The 17792-nt window shown below is 36.2% G+C and overlaps 1 protein-coding gene and 1 long non-coding RNA gene across 2 annotated transcripts in view; one reads left to right on the top strand and one right to left on the bottom strand.

Moving 5' to 3' along the window:
• Positions 1-17792, top strand: part of LOC133525772 (uncharacterized) — a 333725-nt gene that overhangs the window by 15819 nt on the left and 300114 nt on the right. The window lies entirely within an intron of this gene.
• LOC133525770 (uncharacterized) lies at positions 6214-16322 on the bottom strand. Its single transcript, XR_009800629.1, has 2 exons — positions 15911-16322; positions 6214-9251 (listed from the first exon to the last, which is right to left on the bottom strand). It is a non-coding gene; the product is annotated as an uncharacterized LOC133525770 (long non-coding RNA).

Here is a 17792-nt window from a genome sequence, read left to right as displayed (position 1 = left end):
TGGTGGCCTAGCGGTAAGAGCGTGCGACTTGCAATCCGGAGGTCGCGGGTTCAAACCCCGGCTCGTACCAATGAGTTTTTCGGAACTTATGTACGAAATATCATTTGATAGTTACCAGTCGCTTTTCGGTGAAGGAAAATATCGTGAGGAAACCGGACTAATCCCAACAAGGCCTAGTTTACCCTCTGGGTTGGAAGGTCAGATGCCAGTCGCTTTCGTAAAAACTAGTGCCTACGCCAAATCTTGGGATTAGTTGTCAAGCGGACCCCAGGCTCCCATGAGCCGTGGCAAAATGCCGGGACAACGCGAGGAAGAAGATTTATTTCAGCCAAAGCCCATAAAAGTGTTAGTACATATTACACAACGTAACTTACAAGACTATTGTTAGTACATACAGAAATTATAAGCAGAGACATAACCGGATGAGCACAAAAATAATAAAAGTATTATGAGGCAAGTGCAAAATCAGGATTTTGCAGGAAAGCGGTTCAAAGGTACAACGAAAGGTAACTTTCTTATTAGTTATGTACTTCCATAAAATTTTGGATTCGTTCTGACGAAATCTCTTAGATTGTCTGCAGTAATGGAATTTTAAAATGTATCGCAGTTTATGATTTTTAATATATACTCCAGTGTACGCTTATTGTAGCGAAGCCAACAAGCACTTGATCTAGTATATGTCAAAATCTGTCAATTTATCCGATAAAATTTGAATTGTATGTTACCTAATTATCAGAACATCTAAAATTTACCAAATACTCAAAATTATCAATTACTTAAATTGTTATTATCAGTTGTATTACCACGTCGAGCTAGAAAGTTAAGTAAGTGCAAGTAGCTTGCCTCGGTATACAATGTTAAGAGTTTAGAGTATTTAAAATGATTGTTAGTTGCATCTATATACGAGTACGTCACTTTATTTTCGAAATACGAAATTCACCATGAAATTTCAGTGGCAGATAAATATTAGTATTTTAATCATAAATATGTAAAAAAGACGTAAATATATAATAAATACTAACTTTTAAAACTGGTATAATATAAAAGATAAAAGTTTCATATTACAGATTTTTTCATTGAAAGGCGGGAAAAACATAATTTATTTTCATGAAAACCATACGCAACAAATACAGACCACAACTGATGAAATAGCTCGTGGCCAATTAAAACTTACATGTACATATATGTTAATATCAAAATGATGTCAAAACTGTGTCAACGATGGAACAACGTATGGTCTAATACGAGTATATAGGTCACTAAATAAATATACATAAAAACTTACAATGATACATCTTTTCTCATTAGATATACCACTCAGGACAAACAGAGCTAAATATGGGCACTAAAATTAACTTCACAGGCTAAGCTTATTACTTATTCACTGTCGGGAGTAGGTACGGATAATTAGAGCAATATTTTTCTTTTATGCCGCTTGTTCTCACTTATTTATTTTTTGCCTTCATAGCGCGTAAGTAATGCTTGACGGCCGTCAGACGTAGATACCAGCATCTGATGTGGTTGCAGAGTTTTAAAGTGAGAATTATTATTTTTGGTAGGTTTTTTAAACGTAGCGTGTACGTGTAGTGTACAATGGTTTTTTCGTTATAATTAAATGAAATCTTAACCGGTTGCAATGACACTAGTTTAATAAGGCGATATACTTTCCTACTAACTTATGAGAAGTATTGTATTTTTAACATCGACTCAACTCATTGTTACCACTATAACTTTAAGTTAAAAACTCGTACCTGATTGTGTTCCGATTCGAATTTATTTACCAATAAACGCTTGCACATTTTTTTTTACTATAAGAGACAAGTTTTCTATTAGTCGGCCATAAACAAATGGTTAGGTAAGCATTTGTCATAAAATAGATCATTTGTCATTCAAGTGTACTTGAAACTTGTTAGTTTCGCCTAATATATTATTAATCATATACAAACTCGAGCCATCACTGATTTTTATCGAGCAAACTTTACCAAGATTATTTAAGTCCAGCGATAAATATTCTTTATTTCCATCAACATCAAAGAGTTTGCTCCCGGCTAACCTGAGTACCTACCGTACTACCGTAATATTTAATACTAATAAGTCTGCGAATAAAAGCGTATTAGCTCCTGTCACACTACGTCACGCCTAGTTAAACATGTAAAGATTAGGAAATAAGAATATAGATTCTCACGTGTAAGAAGCGACGGTATTTTCTAACAGAGAGAAAACGTTTTCTTTGAACGTCGAAAATGCGGCATAATCGGTATCAGCCAATGAAAAACCAGTTAAAATTTTGATAAATGTAAATTCAAAACTAGAACAAAATATGAGCAGTTAGTATGAAAATCGCTATTAGTACAAAAAAAATATATTTAAAAACATATTAATTTATTAAAAACATTTATTTTGCCTCTACAAAAGACTAACAGTCGTTTGTTGAAGTGCAAAAATTTAAAGCGAATTGCGCAAATGTTTTCTTAGAAAAAATTACTGTTAAAAACGTAAAAAAAGTTTTTATAAAGAAAAATATTTTGATGGTCACCGGGGATCGTTAAATCAAAAAAAAAAAATATAGTCATGATAGTCATGATGGTTCGCTATATACGTAGAAACACAATAAAGCGATTTTGCTTAGAAATGGATACCTACGGCACACTTGTATTCCCATCGACGCTATGTTAAATTACTAATAATTGTAAGTAAACGTCTTTGAATTTCTGTACTCGTATTTTCGAGGAGCGAAACTCGTCAGTCAACAAGTCAGAACGAGGCAAATATTTAAGATCGCTGAAAGTCTACTCTCCCTTTTATTAGTCAAATTTTAATTTGTCTTGTCAGAAAGTGACTTAGTCTATCTGTCATGATGATATTACGAGTATGCCTTGATGCTCGATAGCTACGGTACCTACAATATTAAATTGCGAATCAATTACGCCATTTCATAATAAGTCACGAGATTTCAACATAATTTTATAACTAGACGTGCCCGCGGCTGCGCTCGCGTAAGTAAGATAAAGAGTTTGTCTTATGTTTAAATACCAGCCTTATTATGTAAAGTATACTTGAAGGGATGTTTACAAACATTAATACATTGGGCATGATTTTCTAAGAGATCGATATAACTAAATTTCTCTTTAAATAATACTGATTAAAGCTTGATTTTCAGAGGCGATAAATTGCCACAAAGTTAGGAATATCTATTTATTTCTTTGAAGACTCTTTATTTTTTGGAAAAAATATGAATTAACCTTTGAATTCAACCCCACCAAGGTTTATAAAAACTAAGATTAGCATTTGTATGATACTTCTTATTTGTAACAGTTATATATTTACGGCGTTATTCATAAACGTCTGTTAAAGGAGAATGGGCAATTTGTCCCATGGATGTATACTGTTGAGACATATCTCGTTTGAAAGGGTTTACTCTTAGCATTATTTTATTGTATGACACCAACTTTGGATAACGTGCAGGGACTGAGCAATTTAAAAAAAAGAGTGGCGAATATAAACTGTTGTTTTACAAAGTACTTGTTATGTAGCCGGTTGTTAGGTGTTTTGTATGAAAGAATATGAGAAATTCTAGATTTCTGTTTACCACTACTTACGTTTAAGTACGTACAGGGCTGGAATTAGTTGATATAACATATGCTTGAATTAAAAATACTGCTATTAAACACTGGAACTTGCTTGTATACTCAAGCGATATATATCATTTAAAAGACATTTTTATAAGGTACTTGCACTCAAATGCTTGCAGGGGCGGTAATAAAACGAGTTTTTTCGTTAATTAATTGTGGTAAATGCCGCTTTGTTTGTTCTACCTGGCACTAGATGGAGCCTTGGTAACAGTTTGGGTAATTTTTACTATTGGTATATACAATTGAGTCATATCCTATTTGGAAGGTCTTCAATTAAGCATTAATTACTTATATGACACCAAAGACCGAAAGTGTCCAGGGAAGATGATATTAATAATTTTGATCATGTGCTGCGGCGTAAACTGGAACTAAAAAATGTCATTCATATAGAGTTACTTTTGTAACCATTTACATCACTTTGCATGCCTGAAATATAATGAGAAAGTAAGTTATATATTTTTTTAAATTATTACCGCTCAATAAATGGCACTAAACTACTTAATTATGATTTTTCAAATCCTCTCTAGTAGTGACATCTTGCGTGCAATAGGAGAACTGAATGAGCGGCAAATGCTGGATCCGTATAGTCGCTTATAAACGCTAAAAAATGTCACCGAAGAATAAGTTTGTTTAATTCGGAACTTTGACAATAAAACGAGTGGTTACCTTGAACTAGTAAGTTTCGTCTATTTATCTCTCTTGCTCTTACATATTCGAGTGATAAAGGTAGAAAAAGCATTATATTTTTTAAAGTTCGCGTTATGTCCCGCTAGAAACGTTATATAAACTTATTATTAAACATGAAATAAGATTCCTAAGCAATAAGTAGGTAAGTAAATGTACTTATTGAGTAGTTGGAGTACCATAATTAGCAGTAAGAAAATAAATCTAAGTTTATATGTTACGATAAAATAAATCGTAAAAAGGTACTATGTACATACTTGTTTTGTCTCTCTGCAGGAAAATTGTGTAAAAGTGAAACATTTGAGATTGCGTCGCGGTTCAAAGCAACGTTCCCTTCGTTTGCCATATGAAGCAGGATTAAATTGTGTAGTATTAAGTTCTCATGTAAGTGAATAGTCAAATTCTTAGTGAGAATAAAGAATCTTAAACCTAAAATTAACGCAGTGAATACATTACAAGCATCAGCGACTCTTAACTGCTTGCCAAGCTAAGATAGTAGCTGTATTTCGTTCCATTATATATACATATGAAATAAAAACTTTTGAATACATTTAACACCTTTATTTCATATAAATTGAAAAATAACTGACGGCATACATTTTCTTCACGGGCGCACAAATATTAGCAGGATGAGTCGACAAGTTAATTTAAAGCAAGCATTGGTGAATAGGTGCATCCAGATCCAGATAAGAGAATGCATGGTTATTGCGCCAATCTCGGACCATTTGCGATTGGTTTGCTAAGGGCACCGCTAGCTGGTGCGGATGCACAGAGCACTTATACATACCTTATTAAATAAAAACTTTTGAATACATTTAACATCTTTATTTCATATAAATTGAAAAATGAGTGACGGCGTAGCTTTTCTTCACGGTCGCACAAATATTATCAGGACGAGTCGACAAGTTACTTTAAAGCAAGCATTGGTGAATAGGTGCATCCAGATCCAGATAAGGGAATGCATGGTTATTGCGCCAATCTCGGACTATTTGCGATTAGTTTGCTAGCTGGAGCGGGTTAACGAAAAACAGTAACTGGCGACGCTAATTGGCGCGGACGCATGCGACGAATTTTACCTACAAAGGCACCCGCGCGCGTGCACCCGCTCCGTGCACTCGCGCCAGCTAGCAAACGCCCTTAACCTTTTGAACGCCAAGAATACCTTAAGGCGTCGTAACTAGCTATGCTCAAAGCGTCATAAATACATTATAGCTGATATAGCCGCTGTCAGAGTAACCTTCACACTTTCAAGTAAGGCTTAGGGCATAGGGCGTCCGCAACGTCGCGCGTGTGCATGGAGCGGGCGTGCGGCTTACAGTATGAGCAACGCTAACTGGCGCGGACGCGTGCGACTGATTTTACTTACAAAGGCACCTGCGCGTGTTTGCGCGCTCCGTGCACTAGCGCCAGCTAGCAAACGCCCTTAACCCTTTACCAGGCCAAGGGATATATTCCACCCACATCTTATATCGGTTACCGTAGTCAGGTTTTAACTCCAAACCACCTACAAAATATTTTGTCAATCCCTGAAAATATTATTTTATGATCTTCATTCAGAACACGCTTCTAAATTGCGTAATATATCTTCGGCAGCCGTTTAAATTCACTTGAACGCTAATTTCAGTAAACTACGGAGAAATTCGAACACTTTCCATAATTTCTATGAAACAGAAGTACATAGGTCGAACAATTTTTTGATATTTTGTAGATTTTGAGTGTTGAAAGCTAATGTAATCGTAAACATTGCTAAATATTCATGCATTATTGTGTATGACCAGAATTAGGATGTGGGTTGACATTATCCCATGGCCTTATTAGAGTTTAACTGTGTGGGAGCTATTTTTCCCATGGCCCGGTAAATTGTCTTGTCATGTCATAAAAACTCACGTAAGTAAGTAGTGATTGATATAATGTTTCGTAGGAGATTTGGAGTTAAACCTTGACTATTATAACCGATATAAGATGTGGTTGGAATATATCCCTTGGCCTGATCAAGAATATAATAAGACAAAATCTAGTATGACAGTTCATTACTTAGACAGGCGATGGGATAACCGTAACCCACATTTTTATTTCTGGTTTAAAGGAAGATCTCCGACTTTCATAAATACATTTTTTACAAGGCGTTCAATACGGTTGCAACAGCATATAAAGTACGTATTAAGACACGCTGGTTCTTCGGGGCCTGGTAAAGGGTTAACCTTTTGAACGTCAACGTCTGCAGGCTAAGGAAATCGCTATGTAGGCCAATTCGAAAGTGCAACTGACATTAAACCAATTTTAGAATAATATTGGAATTATGGGTGTCATCTCTTATGGTAGAACTGTTGCAAAAGAGTCCAGCTGTCAGCTATAAATAATAGTTCCAAATCTCTCCGGAGTAGCGCTAGAGTAGCTAAGAACCTGGGCGCTATTGACGGAGTGAAGTGCGCTGTCTATGATTTGATTTTTTTGTTCAAGTATTCTAGGTATTGTAGCGCCACCTATTTAATGTTTTTTGATGACACTTTTTGGTACATGGAGATTTATTTCCTTACCTCCACCTTCCGTAATTGGAATGATACCAGTTAGCTGTCATTCGTGCGTTCATTTCGCACTTATAGGCATGTATTTGTGCGAGCGAGACGCCCGCAACTAACTGATATGATTCCAATATTACTCTAATATCGGTGCTGTGCACGCTCCTTTTTATTCATAAGCAAGGTAAGATTGAACCACTATAGAAGGCAGCGAAGAGGCCGGCAATGGAACTGGTAGCGTTTGATGGAGACAATCAGTTTTCTGTCAAATGCAAGTTCAAATTGGCCTGACTGTCTCACTCGCACACCGGAGTAGCGTTTCATATAAGCGTACTTTGGTATATCCAATCGACCCGCTCTATTCAGTAGGTTTCATTATCTCGATCCATCAGTTAAGTAACAATCTCTTCAATCTGGTGGATCGAGATGGTGGATCCTACTGGACAGATGGAACCTATGGATAGGAAAACGTTATGCTCAACAATTTGGTAGCAGAAGCGATGTGATTTTTTAAAATCGCGACTGTGTCATTGACATAATATATCTGAGGACGGGCCTTACGGGCAATAAGAATGGGGCCAGTACAGCGGTGTTACGCACACGAGTTGGAACCAATCGTGCAGTCTAACGCCACAAGTACCACAACGTGATTGGTTGATGAGTTCGCATTACGCACGCGATTGATCGCATCTAGTTGCGTTAGACAGCACGATTGGCTCGAATTTGTGAATGACACAACTGAACTAGCACTATCGTTATTGCCCCTAAGGTCGGTCCTTAGATATATGGTAAGCGTCAGGATGGCGGTGGACCTCAGCGAATTTCAAAGAAATATTTATAAATATATTGTACCTTCTGTGTACCTCAGTGTACCTTTAATAGAAACCAGTGTACCTTTCCCCAAAACGAGATATTTTACAAAACGGTCCACTCGCCAACCTGACGTCAGGATGGCGGGTGGACCTATGAAATCTTGCATTATACCGCACTAAAAGTATGCAGTACACCGGTTTCTATTTCTATTTACAGAGGTACACTGAAGGTACAGTCACCATCATATATATCGGAGCGGCCAAGGTACCCACGAATATCTGAACATGCCTCTACTGTCAAGAGGTTAGAGTGCGTGTTTAGATATCTTTGAGCACTTCGGCCACTCCGATATCTGATGGCGACTGTACCATATAACTGCATACTTTTAGTGCGGTATAATGCAAGATTTCATAGGTCCAACCGCAATCCTGACGTCAGAATGGCGGGTGGACTTTCTCTCGTTTTGGGTTAGGTACACAGAAGGTACAGTATGTTTATAAATACTTACTTACTGCTATGGCGCAGAGACCCGAAGTGGATCTTGGCCTCCGACACCAAAGACCGCCATGCTTCTCTGTCCAAAACCGTTTCCATCTAGTCGACGGCGCCGAGTTCGCTAAGGTCTTTTTGCATTTCGTCTCTCCAGCGGGACCTACCTAGGACGTCTAGACGGTCTTCGGCCATTTGGAACTTCAGAGTACGCCCTCCAGGCTGCACGATCCTCACCCATCTGGACTACGTGCCCGAGTCATCGGAGTCTGGCAGCGCGAAAAATCCTAGGACTCACACGTGGAGAGGATGGAACCTGGAGACTCCACAGGAATCAGGAGATTGAAGATCTGGTGTCCGAGCTGAACGTCATTGGATGTTTATAAATATTTCTTTGAAATTCGCTGAAGTCCACCCGCCATCTAGACGCCAGATGTCAATGCCGAGTGCGACCGCCCTTAAAGCGGTGTATTATCTCTAGTCTCTCCAATATGTTCTCCTGGTAGGTCCACGGGGTTTATTTTAAGTGTTTTTTAACCTAATTATTTTTACCATGGGCCGACCATGAACACGATTCTATTTTGAAAACGTTGCCCGCGTAGCTACTTCAGTCTTAGGCGGTATATACTCTACACCACGTTCACAAAAGATTGATATTTTAGGTAAAAACTCACATTTCGCTATATTTGTCCATAGTAAATACTAATTCAAAAACTACTGTAGGGCCTAAAATCTTCTGTGATAGTAATGTAGAAATAAATACTGTTGACAGGCGGTCAACGGTATTTAGTACAATAATTACACTAAAACAATTCGTATAGAATACAGAACCTATGAATAATATATACCTAGAGAATCTAACTTTAATGCAATAATATAATTGAACAAAAGAAATACATTAGTACGAGTAGTACGATCAACCTATATGTCTATTTTTAATAGTCTTAATGTTCGTGTATCGGTTCTGTATTCTATGGCCATTACTTATGCTTTATTTTTCAACTTTCTTTGACTACACACAAGTACACATTATATTTGCTTTTTTCTTGAACTTTATCTTGCCCATGTTCGATTCTTCTTATGTCGATGCATCCTCATTATTGCCGTATGGTTTCTGAAAATACAATAACAGTTTTTGTATTGTTTTCTAATACCTATGTTTGAAGTCGGTTTCCTATTTTTAAGAGAAGTTTTTTTTTCATGTAAGTACCGTCAAGTGGGGTAAATTAGAGCAGATGGGATACCTATCGACAATTATGTCAATAAACAGTTTTACGTTCCATCAAGAATTGAGAGGTTGCCTCAATTCCTCATAGAACCCATGATGTAAGCTAGACCTTTACACAAATATTCCTTAAACCTCGTTAAGCAAGTAGCTTCTTTACAAACATAACAAAGAAGACAAATCGTCTAGCGTGAAATACGCATCGTTAAAGAGTTCTTTTCTGGTCCTGATCAGAAGTTCCACTTCTTCAAATAGCACTTTTTTGAATGGCAATGCCTGGTCTGTTGATGAAACTAAAAAACGCCTATAAGATTTGGGGAGTTCCCTTAATTCCTCGTGGTTTTGTCAAAAATAGGACCATCTTGGAACTATATACCCACTTTCAAACGATAACTAATTTTCAATAGTGGTTCAGAAATGACGAAGATCTTACTTAACATATATACAAAAAAAAAGTTTTTGAAGTCGGTTAAAAAGTAGTATCTTTACAATACTTCCTTCCTTTTACTAAGACGGGATGACTATTACAATTTGCTTTTTATTACTTAATTAATTAAGTACTTACTTACTATTAGTATCAGATTGAAGTCGACTCGAGAGTCGATAAAATGGGCGTCGCTACCCTTTCCGGGTGGGGGGATTTCACCGCATGAAAAAGAGACACATATAGTGAGTTCTTACTGTTCTACCAAACTACATATATAAAGTAGTCGTACTTTTTGAGTCAAATTAGTTTCATTCTAAAGGTGCGACGTAATGGCCGGCCTGAAGCCCGCTCTTAGCATACCTTGTTATACTATTTGATGGATATTGGTGTCAATTTATAATACGTTTAATTATTCATTGTCTTTACCTAATTATCTTTACCTTTTGCCGACCGGTTTGGCCTAGTGGGTAGTGACCCTGCCTATGAAGCCGATGGTCCCGAGTTTGAATCGCGTAAGGGCATTTCTTTGTGTGATGAACACAGATATTTGTTCCTAAGGCATGCGTGCTTTCTATGTATATACGTAAATATATATTTATCTAAATAATTATGTTTAACGTAGCCTAGTACCCATAGTACAAGCTTTGATTAGTTTGGGGCCAATCTGTGTAAGATTGTCCCTACATATTTATTTATTTATTACCTAACGTAAACTACATTAGGTAATGAAAGCATTTTATTTTTGTAAGGGTAACAGTTTTGTTGGGATATAAAATGGTTAATGATAAAAACTAATACTTTTACCAGCATTTTAACTTTATATTCATGTATTCGAAACCTATACATTTATGACAATAACTTTTGCAAGACGATAAGATTTTTTATTCACAATAACTTGTCCGTATTCGAACTGTCTGGCTACCCGGCTAGCCGTGGCTGTGTACCCGGATTTTATACTCTGAAACTGGAACTAGTGACAGATAAGAGTCGATTGATGTTTTTTTTAAAGATACTTACACTTAAATAGAATTACTTACCTATGTTTAATTAAAAGAAAGACTACTTATACATAATAATTCTTATAGTTTTAACCTACCTACCTACTTTTAATAGTAGCAGTTCGGTTCACTTAGTAGAAATACCTGTTCTAAGAATAATGAAAAAGAAAGAAGAGTAATAAAAATAAAGAATATGGAAGACGTTGAGGTGTTCCGTTCTTCATCAGCAATTCTACTTCATCAAATGTCACTTTATTGAGTAAAAATGCTTGTAATATTGATGAAAATCCTAAAATGACTATATGTATGCCTATCCTATACAATATGAGAAACTCCTTCGGTTTCTCGTAGAACCTATCATCAGAACTGGACCTTGACACAAATGTTCCTTAAAAGCCTTACATGCTATAAACGAAATAAATAAAAAAACGCCTAAGGTAAAATACTTGTCGTTGAAGAGTTCCATTTTGCTCAATATCAGCAGTTTCACTTCATCAAATGTCACTTGTTCAAATAAAAAAAACTTGATATGTTGACGAAAATCCTCAATTCCTCCCAATTGAGAATTCAAATCGATTTAAAATCCTCAATTCCTCATTGAATCCATCATCATAACTGGACCTTGACACAAATGTTTCTTAAGAACCTAGCTTGCTACAAACTTAACAAAGAATAAGAATCGCGCGCGTTGAAGAGTTCCGTTCTGGTCAATATCACTAACTTGTTTAAATAAAAATGCTTGATATGTTGACGAGAATCCAAACATTACTGTATGCATTGTATTCCTATAAGATTTGAGGAATTTCTTCGATTTCTCATGGAACCCATCCTCAGAACTAGACCTTATGACACAAATGTCTTCAAGAACTTTACTTGCTACAAAATAAACAAATAAAACATATCGCGCCCGAATTGGCGAGTTCCATTTTGGCCAGCATCAGCTGTTGCATTTCGTCAAATGTCACTTTTTAATAAAAATGCTTGATATGTAAATAAAAATCCAGAAATTATAATATGTCAGGAATTCCCTCGATTATTTATGAAACCCATCATCAGAACTGAACATTGATATAAATACACCTTAAGAACGTTACTCGCTACAAGCTTAATAAAGAATACAAAACGCGTGCGTTGAAAAGTTCCGTTCTGGACAACATCAGCAGTTCCACTTGATCAAATATAACCTTTTTTAAATAAAACACCTAGAGATATTGATGAAAAAAAAAAAACTATATGTATTTCTATAAGGTTTGAGGTGTCCATCATCAGACCTAGACACTAGACACTGGTGTCTAGCACAGATATTTCTTAAGAACCTTACTTTCTACAAACTTAAAAGTTCCGAGGAATTGTTCGGATTAATCTCTGCCGCCTCTTTCCGTCATCGCTTTACGCTACATCATTTATATCTTCACCACTTAGATTGTTGGCAATCCTCAACTGTGCATTTCTCTAGAAACTTCCTGCCTCATACAGCTAAACTATGAAATGATCTGTCGCATGCGGTATTTCCGGCCCAATACGTTTTTTAAAACTTTAAGGAAAGAGCGTATTCCTTAAATGCCGGCACCACACTTACAATCCCTATGGTGTAACAGATGTCCATGGCCAGCGGTAATTGCTTACCATCAGTTGATTCGTCTGCTAGTTTGCCTCTTATATCACAACAAACAAAAAAAGAAAAAAATCTCACGCGTTGAAGAGTTCCGTTTTAGTCAACATCACTAGTTCCACTTCATCAAATGCCACTAATGTGAATAAAAAAAGCTAAAGATATTGATGAAAATCCAAAATGACTATATGCCTATAAGAATTGAGGAGAATGAGGAGTTCCCTCGCTTTCTCATGAAACACATCATCAGAACTGTACTTCGACAAAAATGTTTCTTGAGAACCTTACTCGCTACAAACTTAACAACGAAGAAAAATTGCGCGCGTTGGAGTTCCGTTTTGGTCAACATCAGTAGTTCCACATCATCAAATGTCACTTTTGTGAATAAAACTTGATAATATGTTGATGAAAATCCAACAAGTACTATATATATACCTATAACATTTAAGAAATTCCCTCGATTCTTCATGGGACCCATCATCAGACCTTTACCTTGACACAAATGTTCCTAAAAACCTTAGTACTTAAAACTTACTTGCTACAAACTTAACTAATAAAACAAATCGCGCGCGAGTTGGCGAGTTCCATTCTGGTCAACATCAGCTGTTACACTTAGTCAAATGACAATTTTTTTTATAAAAATGCTTGATATGTAAATAAAATCCCAGAACTTATTACATGTATGCCTATAAGATTTTAGGAATTCCCTCGATTCTTCACGAAACCCATCATCAGAACTGTACTTTGACAAAAATGTTTCTTAAGAACCTTACTTGCTACAAACTTAACGAAGAAAAATTGCACGCGTTGGAGTTCCGTTCTGGTCAACATCAGTAGTTCCACATCATCAAATGTCACTTTTGTGAATAAAAGTTGATAATATGTTGATGAAAATCCAATAAGTACTACATATATGCCTATAGCATTTAAGAAATTCCCTCGATTCTTCATGGGACCCATCATCAGACCTTTACCTTGACACAAATGTTCCTAAAAACCTTAATACTTAAAACTTACTTGCTACAAACTTAACTAATAAAACAAATCGCGCGCGAATTGGCGAGTTCCATTCTGGTCAACATCAGCTGTTACTTTTAGTCAAATGACACTTTTTTAATAATAATTGAAAACATTTATTTCATGTAACGGTGACACATACATTTTGTTAGAAAAAAAAACAGTTTCAAAAGGGTTAGTACTTAAGCCTAAAAATTATACCTAAACCTACACACTTAACCTACCAGCTACCACTGTATGGAACCCATAGGGGAATGTAGTCCCGTACAGTGTAGCATTCAATAATGCTTGATATGTAAATAAAATTCCAGAAATTATTACATGTATGCCTAAAAGATTTTAGGAATTCCCTCGATTCTTCATGAAACCCATCATCAGAACTGGACATTGATGTATTAAGTACACCTTAAGAACCTTACTCACTACAAGCTTAATAAAGAATACAAAACGTGTGCGTTGAAAAGTTCCGTTCTGGAACACATCAGCAGTTCCACTTGATTAAATGTAGCTTTTTTTTTTAATAAAACGCCTAAAGATATTGATGTAAATCCAAAAAAAACTATATGTATTTCTATAAGGTTTGAGGTATCTATCAGACCTGGATCTAGACACAGATGTTTCTTAACAACCTTACTTTCTACAAACTTATCAGGACAAATCTATTACGGCGAGTGTTCCATCGAATTGCTCGGATTAATCCTTGCCGCCTCTTTTCGTCAGCGCTCTACGCTACAACATTTTTATTTTCACCATTTAGATGGTTGGCAGTCCTCAACTGTGCATTTCTCTAGAAACTTCCTGCCTCATACAGCTAAACTATGAAATGATCTGTCGCCTGCGGTATTTCCGGACCAATACGACATTTAAAACTTTAAGAAAATAGCGTATTCCAATCTTAAAGGCCAGCACCGAACTTACAACCCCTATGGTTTAGCAGGTGTCCATGGGCGGCGGTAATCGCTTACCATCAGGTGTGACGTCTGCTCGTTTGCCTCTTATATCATAAAAAAAAACAAAGAAGAAAAATCTCGCGCGTTCAAGAGTTCCGTTTTGGTCAACATCAGTAGTTCCACTTCATTAAATGCCACTAGTGGGAATGAAAAAGCTTAAGGTATTGATGAAAATCCAAAATGACTATATGCCTATAAGATTTGAGGTGTTCCCTCGCTTCCTCATGGAACCCATCGTCAGACCTTTACCTTGACACAAAGGTTCCTAAAAACCTTGGTACTTGAAACTTACTCGCTACAAACTTAACAAAGAAGACAAATCACGCGCGTGGAAGAGTTCCGTTTCTGATCAACATCAGCAGTTCCACTTCACCAAATGTACTTACTTACCACCCATTTATTTGAAACGGTACCTAGGTACTCCATTTTGATGCCGCCAGCTTGAAACTTCAATGGCCTCAGTGTCCGATGAACAACTTAAAAATGCTGAAAGTAATAACAATTATAATAAGTTGGGGAGTAGCGACCTTACACACCCGAGTGCTCCTGGGGAGTTCTGTTACCGGACATACAATAATAATAACAATAAATAAATATTATAGGGACATTCTTACACAAATTGACTGAGTGCCACAGCAAGCCGAGAAGGCTTGTTTTGTGGGTACTCATACAACGACATAATAATATATAATATACAAATACTTAAATACATAGAAAACATCCATGACTCTGGAACAAATATCTGTGCTCATCACACAAATAAATGCCCTTACCGGGATTCAAACCCAGGATCATCGACTTACTAGGCCAAACCGGTCGTGAAAAAAAGAGCAAAAAGAAAGATATGTCAAAAGAAAATGCGATTTGGAAACGTTATTCGCCACTTAAAACACTTTATATATCTGGTTCACAGCATTTATTTGGTGCTGATATAATGCCTGCAATATTACCCGAGTACATTAAAATATGAATAAATTATCATAAATTCAAAAGATGGTCCCTATAACAGTTCATTTTTACGTGGAAAAATGGCTTTCATGTAAAATGTTTGTCAGACATATTTTTGGAAGTATAGTACAATCATTAACTTAGAAATATAGGTAACATTTCACGAATGAAAATACGGTAACACGTATTTTTAATTATTTTTTTAACTTATCCTACGCAAAATAGAATTGGAGAAACTGACACAGGGACTATCATTCGACACGACACGTATAGTAAAGTATGAATCCGCTCTAAGTTCCCTTACATAGACAGTGGGAAGTAAAATAATTCTTGTTCTGAAAACAATAAAATGTAAAATGATTAGGTAGGACAATCCAAACATCTAAGGTCGCGTAGATCAGAAGTAGATATGAATTTGTTCGACAATACGATAGGAAACTTTTCAGCATTTACATTGGCGCATTTTTTTCTGGAATACTATCTAAATTGCACTTTGTATACATGCTACATTTTTTATATAATTTGGAGCCTTTATTTTCCATGGAGTCGAACGCTATATAGCAGCTATACGAGAAAAAATAATACTTTTATCTTACCTACCCCATGAATAGTGAAGATCATCAAGGAGCATACTCTCTGAGATCAATGGAATGGAGTGCCTTTCGATTGGAGAAAATTATAGCGTATTAGAAATATACTATTTTGTAATTACAATGTGGAATATTTTAAATTGCGTGCTTTGACAATTATTGTTGACAATATTACATTCAGAGTCATCTTGACATAACTTTAGAAATCCATAAACTAGTCTATACTTTTTAAAATGATGGAGTAAGACTGACGAGATTACCGCTATGTATAAATGTTTTACGTCAAGTAGAATTTTGCTGTAGAGCGACATCTGGCGTTGAGTAGAAAAGTTAAAGCGTAATTAACTACAATTAATTAACTCATTAAATGGTTTTATTTTGGTCCCTGCAATGATTTGACTCCAGTTATATTATACGAAAAATAGCTTATAAAAATACTTTTCACATGATATACATGGCATTTGTATACACTCTTATTTCGCTGTGTATCAAGTAATTTTTCGAATGACGATTTTTTAAAACTGTAAATTGTGTCCCTTTAAATACTTTATCATTGGTGTTGATACAAAAAACATAAAGCATTTTTTATATTCTTTCGAATAAAATACGCTAAAACTTTTTATATCCCGCGTATAAGGAAATATAACTGCTTATATGCGCAACTTCTTTTTTTATATAGCTCGGTCCCTGCAAGTGGTCCAAGGTTGGTGCCATACAATAAAATAATACTACGATTAAGAGCTTTAAAACGACATATGTCTCAACAGTATACATCCATGGGACACTCCCCATACAAAAGTGCCCATTGTCCTTTAAGATTGTTGTTGATCATCTTTAGTCCCTGTCTGCAATATTGACATTTGTGTTTGTTAGAAAGTGGGAAAATTTAACAGAGGATTGCTAAGTTTTATGAATAAAGGGGGTTAGTTTACAAATTTGTCAGTAAATGATATGATTTGGAAAACTAAGAAATTGCATTTTTTCATCCATATATTTGCAAACTATCACACTTCTCGTATGAGCATAGACTGAGGTTGATAGCACTTTTGATTTTTAATGTACAGTTGCGCAAACATCCATTAAAGGCGGTCTTACATCGGAAGGAAGGAAAATCTTCCACAAATTATCACACTTCTCGTATGGGCATAGACTAAGGTTGATGGGACTTTTGATTTTTAATGTACAGTTGCACAAATATCCATTAAAGAGTATTACATCGGAAGGAAGGCATATCTTCCACAAACTATCACACTTCTTGTATGGGCAAAGACTAAGGTTGATAGCACTTTTGATTTTTATTTCACTTCGAGTAAAAAACCCCGATAAAATTGCATACCAGCTTGACAAACATACTTTCTTCTTTCTCCTTTCCTCATGACTGAGAGTTGCGACCACATGAGATCGTTATTTTGTGCACTAAGGCTCTCCGTTCTGCACGATTTTCCGCCTTCCTAATGTGTAGATCCCATGTCCACCCAGCGGGTTGGTGGATGTCCACTACCCCGTTCTCCATCCACCATGCCAAACATAATGCGCTTTTCGAAGTTGTCCGGCTCCCGTCTGGCACGTGTCCAAAGTAACTAAGGATCCGTTGGAGACAAATGGACGATAACTGGCACTGGATTTCTAATTCCGTTAGGATTGACGCATTAGTCCGGCGCGCCGTCCAAGAAATCCCTAACATCTTGCGCCAACACCATACTTTAGGTTACTTTAATTTAATATTTTTTAATTCTAATAATTTAATAACAAACATACTTTAGGTTACTTGAATTTACGTCAAAAAAATTGGCGGTCTGTTTAGTCATAGACAAAGGTTGACAGCACTTTTGACATTTAATTTTACTTGGAGTAAAAAAACACGAATAAAACAGCATATCAACATGAC

The sequence above is a fragment of the Cydia pomonella genome, chromosome 15 (assembly GCF_033807575.1).
Source record: "Cydia pomonella isolate Wapato2018A chromosome 15, ilCydPomo1, whole genome shotgun sequence".
Lineage (NCBI taxonomy): Eukaryota > Metazoa > Arthropoda > Insecta > Lepidoptera > Tortricidae > Cydia > Cydia pomonella.
This window is presented reverse-complemented; position numbering and strand designations above follow the sequence as displayed.